Below are 6,030 nucleotides of genomic sequence, written 5' to 3' on the forward strand. Positions count from 1 at the left end.
CTCAACATGGGCAAGTTGATGGTGGATTTCCATCCCCAGAACAAATGTTTACTACTGGGGAACTCTGTGATCTTGCTGCGAAGAAGGAGATAATGAGAGGGGACCTTAAGATCACATAAATGTCTGTCTTTAGGGAGGGTTTGAAAATAAATGCAAAATGCCTTTGGTTGTCTCAGTAGCCATGCAATCCTTCCCATTAATTATAACAAACATTATATAGGAAGATGCCCCTCTAGATTACCTGAAGTCAATATCCCTTTATATCCCTACAGGCCTCTGAGAAAGGCTTTCTTTGATGCATCACACTCTTGTGATTTGGAAAGGCTGAGAAAACCAGCCACTTGAATGTTCTCTTGACTGCCAAGTTTGAAATCTCATATTCAAAACCAGAAAAGAAATACTGCAATTCAGATTTTCAACTGTTCTTTGAGTTTCTGTAACTCAAAGATCACTGAAAGTGGTCTCCTAGCTTGTATGTGATAGGAATTACATTTAAAACATCTGTGAAAAATTGAGCTGTCCCCTTACAAAGCAGAAAGATGTACCAGGCATGTTTTTCCTGTGTGAAACTCTTAAAGACTGTTGGTAACTTCTGAAACAGAATAGTATAAAGCATTAGCTTTATACTATTCTGTTTCAGAAGTTACCAACAGTAACTTCTGAATTCAGATAGCAAAACCTATCAGGATAAGTTCTGCTATCCACTGTACTGGAGTAAACCTCTTTCAGTTTCTGATTCCTTACAGAAATCTGTGGAGTAGAATAGAAATGATGCACTCTTTGCAGAAACCTCCCCTTTCCTCAGTAAAATAGTCAAGTTGGTTCAATTTTGCCCCAGAAGAATAATAGAATTGACTTCATGTTATTTTACTTGGTGATTTATTTATCTTATACAGCAAACTGTAAATTGTTAGTGAATTTCATTTTCTAACTTTTTTGTGCCTGAATAAAACATAGTAGTCTTCCCATCTTTTGTTGTGCCTAAAAAATTATGTTGATCTGCCCTGGAATAGTCACCTAAGTTTTAGTTCAGATCTTTAATGCGGAACTGGGGGAAAATTTGCTACACATTAAATGGTAGTAATGTATTCCACTAGATAAAGAAAAATAATTTGCTGATATAGCACCAGTTTGTACACATAGTCTAATAGATATCTAGTTCCCTCTTCTTGTTCTGCTTTCCCTTCATGTCACTAAAGAGAAATTGTAAAGATATCTTACAATTTTTTTTTAAAAAACAAAGAGACCAAGTCCCTTAAAACTGCAGATAGTAGTATATCCAAAATGCTCCTAATGAGTAACCCGAAAGCCAGAGCTAATTCTTTATGTGAAGTCAAGTTCCCACACTGATGTTAAGTGTTCTTTCAGCAGCTCTGATGTCAGACCACAGACAGTCTTCTTTTTGTGCACTCTATATAATTAACACATTCTTGTAGTCACTGTCATCTTCCCTCTCCTCCCCTGCTGTCTCATCCCTAGCTCGGGCTGCAATGAGGCAGAACGGGCTTTGCCAGCTCATCTGGCTCTGAGCAGCCTCTCACCTGCTTCCCTTGTGCACGGGGCACTTGGGATCTTGGGAGTCTCAAATATGGTTAAACTCCTAAAATCAGGCAGGGTTTAGAGAACCCTGTCTAGTGTGAATGAGCTCCTTCCTAGCTTTACAAACACAAACTTATCTATCTTAAACCATATTAAACCATAGTTTACAGTGCTATGACTGTATAGAATGCCATAAATCATAATTTAAGAAAATCAGAAAGCTTCTATGCAATGTTGAAGTTTATTGAAATTACTCTGTTTGTTAAAATCAACATGCTTTACCCAAGAGCAAGGGATTTTGATATAAACATCATAGTTTCTTGAAGGTTTTTTTTTGTTCCATTCAAGATTATTAGTGTAGATAGGAAGGGACAGAAACCATACTGTTTAGTCACAACAAGGACAGTGTGAGCTTGTTTGTTCACTAGCTGCCAGAATGGGAGGGAGTTGCCTCTACTTTTCTCCCTGTTTGTTTACTTTAAATAGTTTCACTTCTTTGAATGTTAGCAGGCAGGAGCAGGATCTGTATTTATTGGTTTATAAACTATTTGACAGCAAAATAGTGGACGAAAGACTCTTCCTGCCTCCACATTTCCCACCCTTCTCTACAGCTAACCTGAAGGATAGATAAATATGTATTAATGAAAAAGCTCTTGTTTTCAAGGCTGAGCAGCCTAAACTGTGGCACAGAAATGGATTCTGTCAAGGAGGGAGCAGTTTTGGAGGTAGAAGAGAAACATTGTGGTAACCCTGGCACTTGTTTTGTGTACGTACTAAGAGGCATGATCTTCAGAGAACACATGCATCTGACCACAGCTTTAGCTCAGGCCCATCTCCAGCTTGAGATGCCAAGTAGAGCATTGCTGTAACTGGAACCATTATTTCCTGGAGGATGCAGGTTTCACACACTGTCCTGCTGTGGCCAGGAATGCCAGAGGTCTGCATCACCACAGAGATTGCACTCTTATATAAGTGATATCCTAAGGAAAGGCCATGGCAACAGCACATCCCTCCCAGGGAAAGTGGCTGACTGACCTAGAAAAAATGGTGAGAGGAAGAGTTGTTTATAATAAGCCTTCATTGAATTAGGAATCTGAACACTGGTCAAGTTTTACAAGAGAACAAAGTCCAAAAGAATCCAGCAGAGGTGGGTCCCTTGGCCAGCAGCAATAGTACAAACAATTCTTAGATAAGCAAAAACACTCCAGCTCTTTTACCAAGGCAAAGGCTTGATCTGTGTGTTTGAGGATTCACATGAAATCACAAGAGACAGGGCTCTGCCTGGGAGATCAATATAAGTTATTGTTATTCAGCACCTGGATAAAATATTGTAGCAGAGCACAACTAGTCTGAGAGTGGGAAAATATGTGCACAGCTTATCAAATACTTCTACTTAATTGATCAGTTTCTCACTAAATTTTGAAATATGGAAAAAGTTCAGGCTATTCTAGTAAGCCTGAATCAAGACTTCATTTGGAATTTAATGGTGCTCCAGGCCCCTTTCACAGAAGAATTGTTCCATAGGTTCAGAAATTGGTGCATCAGGCTTACAATAAACATGCAGTGACATGGTACAGTACAGAGGGTTTTCCTTTTAAAATGTGGATTTTCACTGGGTCTTAGGTAATGTCAGGAATTGAGGATTTAATTTATTCTGTCCTGTATTGCTTTCCCTGACCCTCAGTGCCCTGCTCATTAAGAGTTTTCCTTCCTGGTATGTTTTAACTGGGATCAAATTGGGAAAAATAGACTCAAGCTTATGTGAGCAAGAACATTACTATCTGCTTCTGTCCATTCAAAGATAAATTGGAAGTTACCTTAGAGTGGCTCACAATTTCTCCAGCTATGCTATTCTTTCCTTTTGAGTGGGGACATCACTGGCTCCTTGTAGTATTTCTCTGTGAAGTTGTAGACATTAATTTTGTCATCCTTGAGTTTAGTAAAAAATAATGGGTTATTTTCTTGCAACCCATTCTGTGCCTGTAATTCAAAGAGACTTTGTGTCTTAACCTACTTTGTATGTCCACAACTCCACCACTGCAGCTCATTTCATCACTCAACTTTTTCAAAACTCAAATGTGTCTTGTCAGTGCCTTCTGATCATAATGTGATATGAGGCCCATAAAATAAGAAATTGTTATTCCAAACTTTTCTGAGTATATGTTTCTGCAGGTTTAGCAACTGCTGAGCATGTGTAATGTCACTCCTGTCCTGCACAGATAAGTGTGAGTGTCCCCATATGCACAGATTTGAGACACAAAATGCAGATATATTCTAATGCAAGAGAAACAAATAGCTTTCTTGATTTTTCTTTCTGTTGTTTGAAATGCCTTTTTGGCACACTCTATACATACTTCTTCTGGCCACAGAGCAATACAGCTGAAAAAATTGTCACAAAGTTCAACAAAGAGAAAGTGAGAGCCAGGGCTGAGTCATTGCATGCATGAGAGCTGGGAGGAGGAAATGTTGGACTGTACTGACAGAGATTCAGAAAATGCTGAGGAATAATCTATCCCAGAGAATGCTGGCAAGCTATCAAGAAACAAAACAAGAAACAAAATAAACCATGGCTCCACAAAGGGATGGAAACCACCCCCCACAAAGTCAGCCAAAAAAACTTTCCATCACAACATGAATATCAGTCCAGCTCTCCCTAGTTTTCCCAAGATGAAGCAACTGCAGCATTGATACTTTTAGCAGCTAATTTAAAATACTGATCTAACAGATGCTCAGTGCTGGGCTGTTCACAAGAGCTGGCACACAGGTACTGCTCAGGAGGAGCTTGGAATGTCCTTTGTGTCAGTAGCTGGGGGTGACAGTGTGGCAGACAGCAGCCCCTCTGACAAGGCTTGTCCCACAGCACCTGAATGAGGGTGCAGCAGGTCCAATGAGAATACCCAGGTCCAGAGAAGAGTCCAGCGATCACCAGACAAGTCTGGAGACTAGGCAGGCCCAAGGTCAAGTGAAGAAGTCAAGACAAAGTGGAAGTTCAGCCAGGTGCAAAGCCAGGTGCAGTGAGCCTATCATATACTTCAGAGGAAAATCAAACACATCTCCCAGTCCAACGGGCAGAGGGTGTCCAAGTGGAAAGTCCAGAAGGGACAGCACAAACCCTGCTTCTCACATCTTCCCTGTTTTTATGGAAATTGGATTCAAGGGTATGCAGCTGTGTGGTATTAGAGCAGCCTTTGGATGTAGGCAAAATGAATCTTTAAAGATGGGAAGAGGTTGTAGGAAAAGATTATGGAGGAAGGTGATTATGAAGATATCTCAAGACATCAATGTGTAGCTTTTACTCAGAGAGCACAAGGAGCCTTGAGAAACCTGGAGCTGTGTCCCATGCCATCCTGCATGAATTTGCAAGATAGTGACTTTTTGCCTTCTGCTATGCTTGTAAGTATTGGTGCTAGGTGCAAGCTCTGCACAGGTAGTTTATTCACACCTAAGATCCTTGTCTCAAAGGGTAGGACCATCTCAGTGTCTCCAAAGGAAGACACAAGGAACACTCTATCAGATAGCAGTAACACAGCTTTATTTACTGGGAAATTTCCTTTCTTGTCCTTTACTTTTTGCGCAAAATTTTGCTGTTTAGAAAACAAGCTGTTTTCTTAAACACAACACTATGTATTTTCAAAAACTACACTTGGGATATGATTCACAAGCTTATTGGTAACCAATTCATTTTTGTGTTCTTTTTAAGTTTATGTGTGCCTTAAAGTACCTGCTAGACCATTCTTTTATGTGTCAGTCTCTAAGTGGTTAAACCAAGCTCCACTCTCCCACATCCTGGATAACCTAGCAGGACAAGCAGAGGAGGTACCAGCACTTGTGACTTAATGGGAACAGAGGGAAATTAATTTAATTCTTTAATTTTATCATAGTCACATTCTCCTGATCACTGACTGTGAGTCATGTGGAATACTCTGGCCTTCATTTCAGTGCATTTGTTTCTTATTCCTGTGGTTACTGTATTAAGGTTACTGTGGGGTGTGGGTTGTATTTATCTTAGGAGAGATTTTTGATTCTAACAAATCAATAGCAACATCTTTGCTAAGAACTTCTATCTGCATATTTTCATTTTAGGGTGCCTTTAACAAAGTCAAGGTTTGAAAAAATTCCTCTTTCTAGAGTTTAGTGTTGCTCTCCTGGATTGAACACTCCTTTGATATGTTGCCCCTGTCCCCAGCCAAGGATATTGCATGGATTCTGTGGTGGCAGTTGCCACTAGCAGCCCCACTAGAGCTGCTTCTTGAGCTGTGCCAGACCAGGCTCGAGTGCTTCCAGGACAAGGGTCAGAACATCCTCTCCCCTGTGTGCTCAGAACGAGTTGTTCCAAGAAGCAATTCCCCAAAGGTCAAACTTTCTGATATAAGACCAGTTCAGAAGAGAGCAGTGGAAATCCTACATAATGATTTTATTGGACTCTTGTCCCTTTCATCTCCCAGAATTTTGTGCTCAGCAGTGTTTAGTAGAGATCAGTAGCAAGTAACT

The sequence above is a fragment of the Lonchura striata genome, chromosome 9 (genome assembly GCF_050655825.1).
Source record: "Lonchura striata isolate lonStrDom1 chromosome 9, ASM5065582v1, whole genome shotgun sequence".
NCBI lineage: Eukaryota > Metazoa > Chordata > Aves > Passeriformes > Estrildidae > Lonchura > Lonchura striata.